The sequence below is a fragment of the Ochotona curzoniae genome, unplaced genomic scaffold (genome assembly GCF_017591425.1).
Source record: "Ochotona curzoniae isolate NIBS_2020 unplaced genomic scaffold, NIBS_Ocur_1.0 scaffold_2453, whole genome shotgun sequence".
NCBI lineage: Eukaryota > Metazoa > Chordata > Mammalia > Lagomorpha > Ochotonidae > Ochotona > Ochotona curzoniae.
In genome coordinates, this window is record NW_024467094.1 from 10,839,137 (window position 1) to 10,856,429 (window position 17,293).

Consider the following 17,293-nt stretch of genomic DNA (forward strand, 5'->3'; position numbering starts at 1 on the left):
TTCTCTCTGTAAAGTCTGCCTTTCCATTAAAATAAATAAAACTTTAAAAAAGCTAACAATTAAATTTTTTTTTTTTTACAAATACCCCATAAGAAACTCTAGCCTTAGTACTAAGTGATTTTACACACATTATTTTTAGGACTCCCTAAAAGAAACTACAATGGGCCCAGCGCAGTGGCCTAGCAGCTAAAGTCCTCGCCTTGAATGAGTATGGATCCCATATGGGTGCCAGTTCTAATCCCAGCAGCCTCACTTCCCATCCAGCTCCCTGTCTGTGGCCTGGGAAAACAGTCAAGGATGGCCCAAAGCCTTGGGACCCTGCACCCATGTGGGAGACCTGGAAGAAGCTCTGGGCTCCTGGCTTCGGATTGGCTCAGCTCTGACAGTTGTGGCTGCTTGGGGAGTGAATCATTGGATGGAAGATCTTCCTCTTTGTCTCTCCTCCTCTCTGTTTATCTGCCTTTTCAATTAAAAAAAAAAAAAAGAATAAATCTCTCTAAAAAATAAACTACCAGAATTTTTTCAAAAAAAAATTTTTTTTAACTGGAAAGTCAGATCTACAGAGAGGAGACAGAAAGATCTTCTGTTGACTGGTTAATTCCCCAAGTAGCCACAATGGCCAGAGCCGAGCTAATCCAGAACCAGGAACTTCTGGATCCCTCACACAGGTGCAGGGTCTCAAGGCTTTGGGCTATCCCCTCTGCTTTCCCAGCTCCAAGCAGAGAGCTAGATGGAGAGTGGAGCAGCCGGGGTGCATCCAAAAAATAAGCACCCATACGGGATCCCGGCAGATGCAATGTGAGGATTTTACTGGGCCCACAATCAGGTGGTGGTTGTTGTTTTTTTTCCCCATCCTGCAGTCGTCTAGAAAACTCAGTCCTATCTATCCTACTCTAAGGAAATTCTGATACACCTTCCTGATTTATATTCTGATTCTATTTTATCCTTATCCTTTTTTGTTTTTGTTTTACCTTCTCTTCATCTTCATTCTGAAGTTTTATACATCCTTACAATGTCTTTAAAAATAATCTATAAAGCAAATACTTAAATTATGCAGGTGAACTGTGAATCGGCTAGAAGAGAACAGTGGAAGAAATGAGTATTCAAGGTAAGATTAACTAAAACCAGAAAGACAGTAACATACAATCAAAATCTAGAACCACGTACTTGCAACGTGTGGAGAAGGTACTTAATTATTATACAGTACAAATACTGTGTGGGTGGGAGCCTGCACTGCGGCATAGCAAAGTGCTAGCCAGCCACACCAGCATCCCACATGACTACCAGTTCAAATACCAACTGCTCCACTTACGATTCAGTTCCCTGCTAATGGTCTGGGAAACCAGTGGAAGATAGCCCAAGTCCTTGGGCCTCTGCACTCTCACAGAAGACCCAAAGGAACCTCCAGGCTCCTGGCTTTGGACTGGTCCAACTCTTACCACTGTGGCCATTTGAAAAGTGGAAGCTGTCTGTCCTCCTCTCTCTAAAATTCTGCCTTCCAAATAAATAAATAAATACATGGTTTTTGCCACTTTATTTATTGATGATGTTCACATAGTTGATCAGGATGGGAAGGACTGAGTGTTAGCAGGAAGCAGGGAGACAAGCGAAGAAGTCAGCCTCGCCACAACCTGGACTGGTAATGGCCATCAGACATCCAGCCAGGATCCGTGATGTGGCACATGTTCCGAGGGCTCTGCTTAAGTGGTTAATAGTTCTGAAATTCTGTTGATCTTGTCAATCCAAGGTCCATTCACTGACAAAGTTCTCCCTAGAGTCTTCATTTGCCCAGATATTTGCTGTCATCGCTTGACCAGAGTAGTTGTCCAATTTGTTCTGCCCTTCTTCCTCTACTATGGTACCAGCTATCTTCTGGTACCCCAATGGGCTGCCAAATCCTCCGTGTGTACCTGGGCAATCCGTCCATTGTTCTATCTTTTCTACCAAGTAGGCCCAGTTCTGACACATGCACTTCATGGTCAGCCATGGATCCTGTAACTGAGTCTAGCGATTCAGTTGAAGGGATCTCTGAAGAGACCTCACCTTGTTTAAAGTGACCCAAGACTGACTTATGTGCGCTTGTCAGTACGGGTTCTGGCTCAGTCCATCGCCATCAGCCTATGCACACACACATGCTAGTAATTTCAACTGCTAGTTCAGTTCTGTCTCCAGCACCATCTCTTACACAAACCATTGGATCCTGCTGCTCAGACGAACCCAGCCCACTACACATCGCTTCTTGACCTTTTGGCTAACATCAAGTGTAGCCCACTACACATCTGGCCCTCATGTACACCAGCAGGAACTGTAGCATAGTCAAAGTGACCCACAATCACCTCCACTAGGCATGCCCCCAGCCCTGCCAGTATGTGCAGCAGACTGGTCCAGTCTGTTCCACATCCCATTCAGCTCTTCTACACATCAATGGGTGCTGGAGCCTAGTTCAACCTAACCAACCCCACTATCCAGCCCACACTTGTATCAGCAGGTGCCACTCCTATCTAGCCACGCCCCGCCCGCCCAGCCCTGGTTCTCATACTCACCCACAGTTTCCCTATTGGGCCCACTCCCAGACCCAAATCTTGCACTCTCCAGGGGTTCTGCAGTCTAGCTTGACAGGATTTGCCCCCAGTCCCCACACTTGCCAGCTGATGCTGTGGCAAATCCCAACCAGCCTGCAAGTATTTGGCTCATGCATGCTCCAGCGGACATAGTCAGTTAGCCTAGCCTGGCTCTTCCCCTAACCCCATTCACATGCAGGCCAACAGTTGTAGCCCTACCTGGCCTGGTCTGTTTCCAGTTCTAGTTCTCATGCTTGCCATCGGAAGCCCGCACTACCCCCTACCAGGTTCATACCTCTCTCTCTGGGTGTCACGTGTACTGCTGAGTGCAATGGCCCAATCCAGCATGGCTGGCCTCACCTCAGCCATTTGCTTGCAGGTGCTGTAACCTGGCCCAGCCCGGTCTGCTCCCGATTGCAGCTCATTCTGGTATGTGCTGTTGTCTAGCCTGGGCCTGCCAATTCCCAATTCTAGCCCTAATGTGAACTGGCTAGTTCTGCAACCCAACCTGCCCTGTCCTACACCCCATCCTGGTTCTCAGATCTGCCAGTGGGTGTTAAAAACTGACACAGTCTGGCCTACCCCCAGACCTGACCCACAGGTATGCTGGTAGTTACTGCGACCTGGCCTGGTCTGAGCTGCTCCCTGCCTTGGGCCGTGTGCTCACCTGCAGGGACTGTGTCCTGACAGAGTTCACTGGACTTCTACTATCAGGTCTCCTCCCAGTGGCAGATCTTGCAAACAACTGGTGTATCCTTGGCACAGGCTGACTTAGTCCACCTCCTGTCCTGGCAGGAACAGTGGCCTTGTCCAACAGGCCCACACCCATTCCAGTTCTTACTGTTGGGTGTTACAGCCCAGCCACACCTGGTCTACACCCAGACACAGCTCTCACGTGATTCAGTGGGAGCTGAGACCTAAACCAGCCCTCCCTACACCCACCCTGGCTTTCACGAGCACCAGTGGGTGTTGTAGTCAAGCCCAGTCTGGCACATCCCAGAGCCAGTCCACACCCATCCCAGGGGGCACTGTAGCTATGTGCAGCCTAGATCTCTGCCCCCACTCTGGCTCTCACACTCACCACTGGGAACCACAACACCACCAAGGTGTCCTCTTAGTCCCCAACCAGGATTGTTCCTAGCCACAGATCTTGCATTGCCAGTGGTTGCTCTGACCTACTTCAGCCTGGCCTTGCCCAGTCTCCTCCCATCCCTGGCTCACGCAAACTCATAGGTATGACAGCCTAGCCCACACTTCAGCCTGGCACCCGCACATGTCAGTGTTCTAAGGTTTGGTCTGACCTTGCCTGATCCGCCCTCCTCCAGAACCAACTCACACACTTGCCGACTAGTGGAAAACTACCCCACCCAGCCTAACCAACACCCAGGCCTGAATCACATGCTTACAATGGGAGTTATAGACCATAGGGGAGTTCAAGTACCAACTGCCCCACTTTTAATTCAGCTCCCTGTTAATGGTCTGGAAAAGCAATGGAAGACAGCCCAAATCCGTCTGCACTCACATGGAAGACCCAAAGGAACCTCCAGGTTTCTTGCTTTGGACTGATCCAGCTGTTACCACTGTGGCCATTTGAGAAGTGGAAGCTGTCTCTCCTCCTCTCTCTAAAATTCTGCCTTCCAAATAAATAAATACATCTTAGAGAAAAAAAAAAAAAAAAAAAAGAATGGATGGATGCAAACCAGATTTCTCTTTCATTCTTCCTGTAAGGGAGAGGCATATAATAAGTTTTTTACAGAAGAGGTAAAGGGCCCGGTACGATGCCTCAGTGGCTAAATCCTTCCCTTGTCGACACAGGGATGCAATGGTTGTGTCCTGACTGCGCCACTCCCCATCTTTTCTTTGTAGCTTCTCTCTGTAAATCTGCCTTTCCAATAAAAACAAATGAATTTTTCTAAAAACATATCAACCTGCAATTGTCTAGTTATACTTTTCACTTCTGACAGAAAAATCAAGAGACATATTTATTATAAACAAGAGCATAAGGGCAATAAGGCACATCAACGGGGAGTGGTAGGAACTTGTTTCATCAGAGAGCTTATGCCCACTTAAAGGCAAGCAGCTGTGCCTTAGTGAGAGCCAACTGTTGCCGTAGGAAAATGTGAGCCCCACTGTTGCCAGAACTTCTAATATTTTAGTATAATTCAAAAACAGACTTTATTCAAAATAGCTAATTTTTAAACGTTGACTCAAAAAAGTATGCAAAGCCAAGAGAAATATATTTATACATTAAACTCTGCCTGTAGGATAACAATATTTAACCCCTGGTAGGTATTAAGTATGGGTTATTTGAATGGCTAAAGAACTAAAGAAAACAGGAGTCGGTGTTACAAGAGTTAAATGACCACGTGAATACTGGCATCCCACAGTGGAAAACTGGTTCAAGTCCCAGCCACTCCACTTAATGCAGTTGTGGCTCGTGGCTTCAGTCTAACTCAACCCCTTGGTGTTGCAGTCATTTAAGAAATGAACCAGAAACAAAGACCTGGTTCTCCGTGTCTCCCACCGTCTTCACTCAACCTTTTAATAAGTAAACAAATAATCTTAGGGAAGGAAAAGGAAGGGCAGGGAAGGAGAGGGAAAGAGAGGAAAGGGAAACTGAACAAAAACTGAACAAAATTGAGGAATTTATGCTCTAGATTAATACAAACAATACTGGTCATTCTCCTTATGCAAAAGAAAAAACACTGCTAAAGTACAAACATTTAATTAGCCTGAAGATAAATACTGCAATGCCAAAACAAATTGCACCACCTCAACCACAAATATCTTTTTTTGTAGCAATTTGATAGTGAAAAGCTGAAAATAATATAAATATACATTTCTGTGGTCTAGACATAAAGACATAAACAGATAAATTACATAAGGCAAACTAGATATGCATATATCAGTAACATATCTAGAAAACATTCAGTGGGAAAAATCAAGTTGTAGAATATACAATCTGATAATATCAATGTAAATTCCAACAACCCACCATTACTATATATTGTTAATGGATACATACATGTGCAGAATAAGTTTAAAAACACACAACAAAAAAATAAACACAAATTCAGGAAATTTACCATTGAGTAGAGAAAAAGAATAGCACTAGAAAGAGATACTAAAGGGCCATAATGATCTGTTTTGTTTCTTTGAAGCTTTGTTTTTATTTGAAAGGCAGAGTTACAGAGATAAGGGGAGAAAGATCTTCCATCTGCAGGTTCACTCTTCAAATGGCCACCATAGCTGGAGCTGAGCCAATCTAGGCGCTTCTTCCAGGTCTTCCACTCAGGTTCAGGGTCCCAAGGCCTTGGGCTGTCCTCTGCTGTCTTTCCAGGCCACAAGCAGGAAGCTGGATGGAGTGGAACAGTTGGGACATGAACTGGCACCCATATGGGATGCCAGCACTTAACAGTTACACAATTAACCTGTTGAGCTATCATATCATTCCCTGTATATTTATTTTAGATTTATTTCTTTGGGCCCAGTGCCATGGCCTAGTGGCTAAAGTCCTCACCTTGAACGCACCAGGATCCCATATGGGAGCTGGTTCTAATCCCGGCAGCTCCATTTCCCATCCAACTCCCTGCTTGTGGCCCGGGAAAGCAGTCGAGGACGACCCAAAGCCTTGGGACTCCGGACCCGAGTGGGAAACCTGGAAAAAGTTCCTGGCTCCTGACTTTAGATCGGCACAACTCCGGCCGTTGCGGTCACTTGGGGAGTGAATCATCAATGGAAGATCTTCCTCTCTGTCTCTCCTCCTCTCTGTATATCTGACTTATCAATAAAAATAAATCTTTGAAAATAAAATAAATCTTAAAAAAAAAAAAGGACGGTGGTTCACAAACCATCCCTCCCTCTTGTTCTCTCCTAGGGTTGATGACATCAAGTCCTCATTTAACCTACAAGCCTAAAATTTCTAAACTTCCCAATCACATTATTTACTCACAATTCTAGCCCCTAAGTCTTTCTCCTAGTCAACAGATTTCATTATCTCTCTTATTTCAGCAACTTACTATTCTTCCCAGAACACATCTTAACTCCAATGTGCATTTCTCATCCAATCATAAATACTTGTTTCAAACTGTTTAATGATTTCCAAAATGCAAACACAATCAAATATTCTCACAAGTTGTCTCTCTAGACACATATTTTGTAATCCTCTATCAGAAAGTACTTATCAGCAATTACAAAATGATTTCTCTTGGTTTTTGCCTGTGTGCAAGAGTATTACAGAGTCTGTGGGGGCTGAAACTATGACATAGTAGGCTAAGCCTCCACCTTTTGTGCCCGCATCCCATACAGGTACCAATTCATAACACAGCTGCTCTATTTACAATCCAGCTCCCTACATATGGCCTGAAAAAGCAGTGGAGGATGACTCAGGTCCTTGGGCCTCAGCACCCATATGGGAGACCAGCAAGAAGATCCTGGCTCCTGGTTTCAGAGTGGCTCATCAATCCAGTCATATGGGGACAGAAGATTTTTCTGTCTCTTTGTACATCTGCATTTCCAATTAAAAAAAAAAATCCTAGAAGACTGTGGGAAAAATAAAATTACAAGCTTATTTGGTGCAAAAATGTGTTTCATCAACATGTATTCATGAATATAGAAATATCTTTTTGTACAAAATGAATCCATATTTTCCTAAAGGATTAATTCACTGCACCTCAAAGGCAGAGTTAACAGAGATCTTCCACCAACTGGTTCACTCCCCACATCGACTACGGCTGAACCAGGCAGAAGTCACGAGCTTCATCTGGATCTCTCACGTGGTGGCAGGGGCCCAGGGATTTAAGCCATCTTCTGTGGCTTTCTCAAGCCCTTTAACAGGGAGCAGCCAGCACCCCTGGGAAATCAACGTCCCAGGCGGTGACTTACCCAACTACGTATCAACACCAACCCTAGATTCATTCTTCTAGTTCTAGTTTTTTGCAAACTCAAGTACCCTCAGGGTGTTTCCCTCCTACCAAAAATGACCTTTCCCATGTCCACTTCAATTCATTCTTCTAGATTCAGTTCAAGTATGAAATTTTCTGATGGGCCCTATAAATAACCTGACAGATCCCATATACAACATATACCTTAACTCAGGACTCAGATACAAAATATCAGAAGTACACTGAATTTTTTATTCACATAATCATTTAAATAATCAAGAAAAATTCAAATTCAAGCTCAAAGTCTAATCTAGTTTTGACCTCCTTTTAATAAAAATTAAAATGACAATATTTTTTAAAAGATGCATTTACTCTGAAAGTCAAAGTTACAGAGATACAGGAGAGACATAGAGAGATCTCCCGCCTGCTGTTCACTTCCCCAAATGGCCTTATGACCAGGGCTGGGCCAGGTCAAAGCCAGGAGCCCCATTTGGGTCTCCCTCACAGGTACACAGACCCAAACACTCCACTATCCTCCAATACTTTCTGAGATGCGTTAGCAGGAAGCTGGATTAGAAGTGGTGCAACCAAGACTTGCAATGGCACCCATATGGGATACTGGCATCACAGGTAGTGGCTGTAATTCCTACACACTACAACAATAGCCCAGAGAAAAGAAAAAATTTAAGCTGGCTAATTAGACTAATTCATCACCCTGTGCCAGCAGCATTCTCTAGCAGCACTGGTATGTGTTCTGGTGGCTCCACTTCCCATCCAGCTTTCTGCTTATGGAAAGCAGTAGAGGATGACCCCAGTCCTTGGGATGCTGCACCAACGTGGCAGACACAGAAGAGACTACTGACTCATGGCTTCAGATTAGCTCATTTCTGCCCATTGTGGCCACTTAGGGAGTGAGCCAGAGGATCAAAGATCTTCTCTTTCTGTAAATCTTTCAAATAAAAATAAATGGATCTTTAAAATAAAAAGGTTAACCAGTCTAGAAACAGGAACCTCAACCCACACCAGAGCCAGTCCCAGCTGCTCTACTTCTGATCCAGCTCCCTGCTAATGTGCCCAGGAGAGCAGTGAGCACAGAACAAACATTTGGGCCTCTGCATCTATATTGGAGACCCAGAAGTTCCTGGCTCCTGGCTTTAACCTGGCCCAGATCTGGCTACTGTAGTCACACGGGAAGTGAACCAGTGGATGGAAGTCTCTTCGTTTCTGTAAATCTTTTGAATAAAAATACATAAACCTTAACAAAAAAAAAAAAAAAACTATTTTTAAAAAGCATCCCAGGACCAGCATTGTAACTTTGACACTAGCACCCCATTTAGGTGCTGCTCACATATACAAAAGGAAACTGAGGCTCTTGCCCAAGGCACACTGAATTTCACTAATAAACTGTGCGGTTAAATTGACAATCTAAACTACTAATATATTGTTATACTCAATAGCTCACTTGATTTTATCTAAGAACGTTACAGCCTTTTCATATTCTTTTTTTTTAAAAGATTTATTTTTATTATTTTTTTTTATTGGAAAGGCGGATATACAGAGAGGAGAGACAGACAGGAAGATCTTCCGTCCGATGATGCACTCCCCAAGTGAGCGCAACGGCCGATGCTATGCTGATCCAAAGCCAGGAGCCTCTTCCAGGTCTCCCACACGGGTGCAGGGTCCCAAGGCTTTGGGCCGTCCTCGTCTGCTTTCCCGGGCCACAGGGAGGGAGCTGGATGGGAAGCAGGGCTGCCGGGATAGAACCGGCACCCATATGGGATCCCGGGCGTGCAAGGCGAGGATCTTAACCACTGCGCCATTGCACCAGGTCCTTTCATATTCTTAAAAACTAAGCTGGGGCTGACACAGTGGTACAACTAGCCTGCATCACATATGCTTCAGTGTCAGTTCAAACTCTGGCTGCTCCTCTTACAATAGAGCTGGAAGCAAATGGCCTGGGAAAAGCAGAGACAATGCCCCATGTGTGTCAGCCCCTGCAACCCATGTGGAAGACCTGGATGAAACTTCTAGCTCCTGGCTTCAACCTAGTCAAAGCCCTGGCCATTGCAATCATCTGGGAAATGAACCAGGGATGGAAGACTTCTGTCTCGCCCTCTCTGTAACTCTTTCAAATAAATAAAACTTAAAACAAAATCCACCACCACAAACCTAAACTAACAAGAATGGACGTTTCAGCATAGCAAGTTAAGCTCCGTTTGGGATGCCCACATCCCACGTCAGACTGTCCAGGATGGAGTCCTGCCTCTGCTGGCTGCCACCGCACCAGGCAGACAGCAGATGATGGCTCAAGTACTTGAGTCCCTGCCACCCACGCTCAGGAGACCCGGATGGAATTCCTGGCTGCTAGCTTCAAAGCAGCTCAGTCATGTTGTGGGCATTTGGGGAATCAACCAACCAACTGATAGAAAATCAATCTCATCTATCTCTCCTGCTCACAGAGCCCACCAGCTGATAGGAAAATCAATCTGAAGCAGAGCACAATGACTCAATTGGATAATCCGCCCCCTTCAAGCACTGGCATCACATATGGGCACCAGCTTGTGTCCTGGCTGCTCCATTTCCCATCTAGCTCTCTGCTTGTGGTCTGCAAAAGCAGAGGAGGATTGCCTAAAGCCTTGGGACTCTGCACCTACATGGGAAACCTGAAAGAAGCTCCTGGCTTTGGATCAGCTCAGCTTTGGCCACTGCAGCTACTTGGGGAGTGAACCAGCAGAAAGATCTTTCCCTGTCATTCTTCTATGAAAATCTGCCTTTACAATTAAAATAAGTCTTTATTTAAAAAAACTAAATTTCATCATCAATCTCCCCCTCTCTGCTACACTCTTATCTTCACCCTCCTTCTTTTGTAGTCAGCACGGTTCTAACAAAATAAAAATGTGGAAAGATGGGCATAGGCTCAGTTAGTGTCCCAGCTGTCCGACTTCAATCTAGCTCCCTGCATGGAAATTAGCAGAGGACCCAAGTGTTTGGGCCCCTGCACCCATGTGGGAGATCCAGAAGAAGCTCCTGACTTTGGATCGGTTCTTCTTTGGCCATTGTGGGAGAGAAACAGCAGATGGTAGATTTTGTCTTTGTCTCTCCTTCTCTCTGTAAATCTGCCTTTTCAATAAAATATTTTATTTTTTAAAAAAAAAATGTATTGTGGCCTGGCGCAGTTAGCCTAGTGGCTTAAGTGCTTGTCTTACATGTTCCAGGATCCCATGTAAGTGCAGTTTCGTATCCTGGCTGCTCCACTTCCCATCTAGCTCCCTGCTTGTGGCCTGGAAAAGCAGTCAAGGACGGCCCAAAACCTTGGGACCCTGCACCCTTGTGGGAGACCTGGAGGAAGCTCCGGACTCCTGGCTTAGCTCCAAACGTTGCTACTACCACTAGGGGAGTGTATCACTGACGGAATAATTTTCTGTCTCTCCTTCTTTCTGTACATCTGCCTTTCCAATAAAAAACATAAATAAATAAATAAATAAATGTTAAAAAAAAAAGTGGCAAATGTGTCCACTTGGGTTAGTTCTCTGTTGATAGTTGCGAATCGTGTGCAAGTGTAACCTTGCTCCCTAGGCCAACACAAAATCTCTACAGAAGTCTAAACACTCTTCCCTCATTCCCTTAATTCTCAAGAGATCAACAATTAACTATTACAAAGTATTTTCCTTTCATATAACTGTGAATTTCAATCAAACATAACTAGTATTTACTTACTTGTTAATACTTCTGTAAACAAAATTAGGCATTTTCTCAGTTCCTTACTTAAATGTTTAAGACCTTATTCATGGAAAATAATCAACAACATACAAAGAGCAAGTGTTAATAAATGGCAATTTAAATGATTCAGGCCGTACTGTCACCATTTGAAAAAAGACAAAAATTAACAAAGACAAAAGTCAACAACCATAAAAAAGAACGATCCTGCAATGACATACCCAAGTTACACAGTGACTGCCTTAGTCTAGCCACTAAGATATGACTGTAAGAAAAGAAATAATAGTATCAACATATTTTTTAAAGTAGATGACAGAACTAAGCCAAATGAGCATCAAGTTCAGTTATTCACAAAGTTCCAGAGAAACGACAACAATGTTAAATGACAATATTTCAGGGAATGCCTCTGCAGAACTACCTCTAACAAATCCACAGATTCGTCCTAAAGAGCTAAGTTGCCATCAAAGACCACCAACTTCAGAAAATATATCAAAACAATAAGCACTTATGTCTGTAACTAATGAGAATAAGGCGTGTCAGAAATCTCAATTAGCATGTATAACGCCAGGCCAAGGATAAAAATTATACGAGAGAAAAATCTAGGGTTCCAGGCACAGCCGGCACGGTAGCCTAACGGCTAAAGTCCTCGCCTTGCATGCGCTGGGATGCCATAAGGGCACTGGTTCTAATTCCAGCAGCTCCACTTCCCATCCAGCTCCCTGCTTGTGGCCTGGGAAAGCAGTCGAGGACGGCCCAAAGCCTTGAGACCCTGCACCTATGTGGGAGACCTGGAAGGGGCTCCGGGCTCCTGGCTTCGGATCGGCTCAGCTCTGGCCATTGCAGCCACATGGGGGAGCAAATCGTCGGACAGATCTTCCTCTCTGTCTCACCTCCTCTATGTATGTGACTTTCCAATAAAAATAAAAAAGAAACCTCTACTAAAAAACAAACAAACAAAAAAAAAACTCTAAGATTCCATTTAAACGACTAGCAAAAATGCCATACCAAAACAGCAGCAAAGCTGCAACAATCCAAGACACCTTCACTGCAGTTAACTCCCAGGCTTATATAATGCAGCAGCTCTCTCTCACCAAGTACAGGCTGCTCACAAGGCTTGGGCCCTCAACACCTAGAATTCAATTCACAGCTAGGTGTCTTTAAGAATTGAAAGTACTTCAGCTTCTTTTCCTTGGATCTGTGTGCCACTAATTTTATTTTAAATGAACTCAGTTTACAAAAACAATATTTTGGAAGACATAAGAACATTGGCAGAGAATTTCCACTTCAAACCATTTCTTCCCAAAATACATAAGCAGGTTACCTGTCATAACGAAATATCTTCGTAAGACAAACTTCAAGGCACATAAAAACACCTCCTTTAGGACCAGAAGCACACATGTCCAACTTGGTTTAAAACCAACTTGAGCCAAGTACCTCTAGAAAAAGTGGAACTTCAAACTCAATAAAAGAACTATAACATTCATTCTGCTTTGTATTTTTAAAGCTTTTTCCAGCTGAATGTTGATAACTTCCACAGCCTCAAAGTTTAAAATGATAAACTGAATAACGCGAATAACAAGGTCATGGTTCTCCTATTTTAAGCCATACAATGGTATATATACATGTGTATATATAATTTTGTGTGCCTATAAATCTATTAAGATAACTGAAAACATTCTCATAGCTTTAAAAAATAATATAGACAATGGAAAATGGATATTCTAGTTAGCAAACCAAACATTATCCTTTTTCTTTGCATAAACATCTCTAAATCTGATATGCTAGATATTTTAATTGCAAAAATAAGTACAAATAATTCTCTTAAAAATGAAGCTAAAGTTTTACAAATACAGGGTTATAAAGAATTTTAAAAACTAAGCTCCAAAGGCCCAGCACAGTAGCCTAGTGGCTAAAGTCCTTGTCTTACACGTTCCAGGATCCCATATAAGTGCAGATTCGTATCCCGCTGCTCCACTTCCCATCCAGCTCCCTGCTTGTGGCCTGGGAAAGCAGTTGAGGACAGCCCAATGCCTTGGGACCCTGCACCCATGTGCGAGACCCTGAAGAGGCTCCTGGCTCCTGGCTTTGGATCAGCTCAGCTCTGGCTTTTGTGGCTGCTTGGGGAGTGAATCAATGGACGGAAGATCTTCCTCTCTCTCTCCTTCCTCCTCTCTATATCTGATTTTCCAATTTTAAAAAGAAAAGCATCTTTTAAAAAAATCTAAGCTCCAAATTGAGGGAAAAAAACTCCATCATGTCTTGCAAATATAAATAAATATACTGAATATAATATATTGAATATGCTGAATATAAATAAACTTAAGTTCTCAAGTCAAATTATTTGAAAAACTGAAAAATTACCAGTCAGTGTGCCTTTATCTCCACCAATACTAGAGGGAAAGGGACATGTCAGAAACAGTAGATTATCATTCCCAACCTTACTCAACTCTCCCCATCCTTCTACTCTAACCACATCAAAAAGAACAGGAACATAAAAATAATATCATACATTAACAAACTTTCTTAAGGCTCATCATTTGCCACATGAATCTGAAATTCTTGTGAAAATGTCTCCGTATGTGACCCACTCTTTTATGCTAGTATCTCACAAAAAAGGACCAACGCAAGAAAAGAGGCCTATATAGAGGGCTTTAATGTCAAAATTTTTTCTCATCTTTGATGCTCATTATTAGGAAAATCACAAGTAGATGTACCGTTTCAATACAAACTATAAAGAAAACACCTGCAGTAATCTTACTAGATTTTTGCAATACACCCCCTGCTGCTTCCCAAGATTGCTAGTATTCGTGAATTTTTTACTTATTTGACTAGAACAATAAAAAAAAGTCAGTATGTGTGTATATATCTTCATCCATAATTGCATATACACACATATAAGCAAATATATAGACAATAAATGCCTGCTTTAGGGCAGGGACATGGATTGTTAACCCATTCATTCAAAGACCATCTTGGAAAAAAATAATTAGATAACATGAGATTTTTAAGACTTACAAAACAGAAACGCCTTTGTTTTAGCAACAAATGATATCAAACAACCTTACAGAACATGAGCGAGAGGGAGATGCTCTGAAAGGGCAATCCAGCATTTCACAGCTTCTGCTCCTGTACCCCACCCAGTCTTAGCTCAATGGCTGGCCACAGCATCCACAAACATTAGTCTATTTTTTTATATATATATAAAAGGACTTGGGGAGAAACACCAAATGGAGCATGCTCCACCAAAATCCATACATATGGAAATATGTAATATGGAGAATTGGGTTCCTTTCTTGGATTCTAAAAACACCCAGAAGTTATAAATGTTTCAGGAGATCCTCCCCTGTGAACATTCAAACAATGATCATTCATACTCCTGCTTTAATGAAAAACTGCAATTTGCAACTGCCAATTATTTTGCAAAATTGTATCCTGAAAAAGCACCCACGAAAAGACTAAAAACTAGGCAATGTCTTTGAACCTAACCAAAATTTTTTTAAGTAAAAAGCTTTTTATATTCGATATATCACCTCCAACATACCCAAGCAGGAAATATTCTTGATTTAAGACATTGAACACCCCCCCCCCGCCGCAGCAATCAAGCTCTGCTGCGGGAGTGGGGGTGCAGCAAACACTACAGTGGCAAAAGGGAGGGATGACATTATTACTGGTTCGAAAGGCCGAAGCACTGCCTCCTCCGCCGAAGCCTCAAAAAGAAATTCACACAAAACAAATCACCCCCGACAAAAATCAGGACGGCCAAAAACGGCGTAATTTTTTTGGTTTCAAAACATTACGAATCTCAGGGTGATGTGCTTAACGCAGAGCTGGGAATAACCGTAATCTCCTCCTTTTCTCCTGATTGCCTCTCAAGGAAAGGAGGAGGGGGGACCTTGGCGTGACATCGCCCATTGAGAACGCGACCACAACCCGGGTCCTTCTGCTCCAAAGCGCCCTGTCTCCACCCAAGGACCGATCCAAACGAGAACCCCACGCTGAGCCCTGCCTTCCTCCCGAGTTCTTGCTAAGTCACTGAAGAAAGGCGGAATGACACATAAAGCACCTTGCGCTCTCCTCTCTCAGATGCTGAAAATCTCCAGTCTCCACCTTCACGATGGGAGAAGCAGAGTCCAAACCTGCCCCCAAGGCTTTTTCTCACCTGGGAGGCACTGCGCTTTCTTTAAAAGCGAGTGGAGGGATTCGATGGAGGGGAAAGGGACCAGGGCCGCCAAGCTCCGGCTTCACAACATCAAGAGGCTGCTCGCCTCGGTGGAGCCAGGAGAGCAGAAAAAGGGGAGCCCAGGCTGACTCGGGGGGCTGGGCTGGACCACCGCCCTCGCTCAGAGGACCGTGCTCTGTGCAGCCTAGCCCACATCCTAAACAGAAGGACAGGTCGGGGACGGAACGCCCGCAGGGGCCCCGACAGCCGCGGGTGGGGTGGAAGGGGACTGCGGAGCTGGCCCCGGCGGGAGGAAACCCAAGATCACAACAGCGAGAGAGAGAGAGAGAGAGAGAGAGAGACCTGCTTGCTTCCCCACGCCCTTCCTACTTGCAAGAATACTTTTTTTCTTGCTAAGTCACCGAGGGTGGAGAGGTGCTCCGGCAGGCCCGCGCGGACCGCGTCGGCCCCGGCATCTCCCCCCACACCCAGCCGGGGCCCGGGCTGCGGAGGCCGCGAGCCAGGCCAGCGCCCTCGGCGGTCGGCGCCCCCCTCCTCCCCGGGCGCTCACTCAACGGCCGTCGCGGCCGCCATTTTGAGAGCGAGGAGAGGAGAAGAAGAAGGAGGAGGAGGAGGAGGAGGAGGCGGCGGCGGCGGCAGGGGGGAGGGGAGAACGGGAGGGAGGGGACCGGCGCAGCCACATCGTCAGGCCCGCCGGGGCCGCGGCCCCGCAGCCCGCCGCCCGAGCGCGGGTGTGGACGGAGAGACGAGGGGAGGAGGGCGCACCGAGCGTGTCGCCGCCTTACCGGAGCGCTGCACCGCCGCCTCCGCAGGGCCTCTTCCGTCCTTCACTCCCATCCACCGGCGGGGGAGGGGGGCAGGGAGAGGGAAGGGAGGAAGGAGGGAGGGAGGGAAGGAGGGAGGGGGAGGATGGCGCGCTGGGCCCGGGCCCCGGGAGGGGCGGGGGAGGGGAGCGGGCGGGCTCCTCAGCCGTTCCGGGGCTCGAGCTGCAGCCCGGCGTTCGTGGCGGTAGTGGTGGCGGTGGTGGTGGTTTCTCTCGCGCCCGAGCGCTCCCTTCCTTCTCTTCCTAGCCCCCCTCCCCGGGTCGCTGCTGCCTCGCTCGCTCGCTCGCTCACTCGCTATCTCGGCCGCCGGACTCCGCCGCCGCCCCGCCGCTCCAGCTCCGTCTGTCACAGGAGCTGCCCCAACGCCCTGACGTCACCGCGCCGCCGCCGCCGCCGCCGCCGCCCCAAGACCCGCCAGGAAGAGGGAGGGGAGCGGAGGAGGGGTGTGCGCATGCGCCGGGCCGGGCCCTGGGCCGCGCCGCCTTCCGCCTTGCGGGCGAGCGGCTGGGCGCGCCGGGCGTCGCTCTTAACGCCTGTGTGAGCCCGGGGGAGAGGCCCCCTTGTTTCCCACTCGTGTCACTGTTGAAGCCCCCCCCAGCTCCCCGGCGCTGGCCCTGCTCGTCTCCCGCCCTGCTCTGGGCCTCCTGCGGCGTTGTCGCGCCCCCCGCCTCGGGCACCGCAGGGACCCGGAGACATCCCGGGCATCCCAGGCCGCCCGGCCGGGTGGACAGCAGCAGAGCCCGCGACGAATGGTCGCCCTTTCGGCCCGCGGCTTGCGAGATTATTTCCCCAAATCAGTAAGGAGGTAGCTTGTCCTGGGAAGAAATGCTGTTGAAGGTAAAAGGCAAATGAAATGTTTTAAGTATCCTCGTTTTTGTTATAGATTATGAATTAAGAGGGTTCACTGTTAGGTGTGAATCAGCTGTTATTTTTCCTTAGTCATACACGCCAGAGATTCTCGAAGTCTCGAAACTGACACCCAAAGAAAGACCTGGAACTTTATCCCTGCAAAGGATGTCCGTGTATGTGTGTGCTAAATGAAGGGCTGAAATATTGATGACAAAGAAGTCCTGGGGATTTATAGTCAGTGTATGCCATACAGCCACACACTTGACTTGTCAAAGGCTG

The 17,293-nt window shown here is 46.0% G+C and overlaps 1 protein-coding gene across 2 annotated transcripts in view; it reads right to left on the bottom strand.

Moving 5' to 3' along the window:
• The window catches only part of PAFAH1B1 (platelet activating factor acetylhydrolase 1b regulatory subunit 1), a 62,306-nt gene extending 45,772 nt beyond the window's left edge, over positions 1-16,534 (bottom strand). The window contains exon 1 of one of the 2 annotated variants that reach the window (XM_041001339.1): positions 16,127-16,534. The gene's annotated coding sequence lies outside the window, so the exon portion shown is untranslated. The remainder of the gene's footprint in view (positions 1-16,126) is intronic. The other variant, XM_041001342.1, reaches the window with a different exon arrangement.
• Positions 16,535-17,293: the final 759 nt, after the last annotated feature.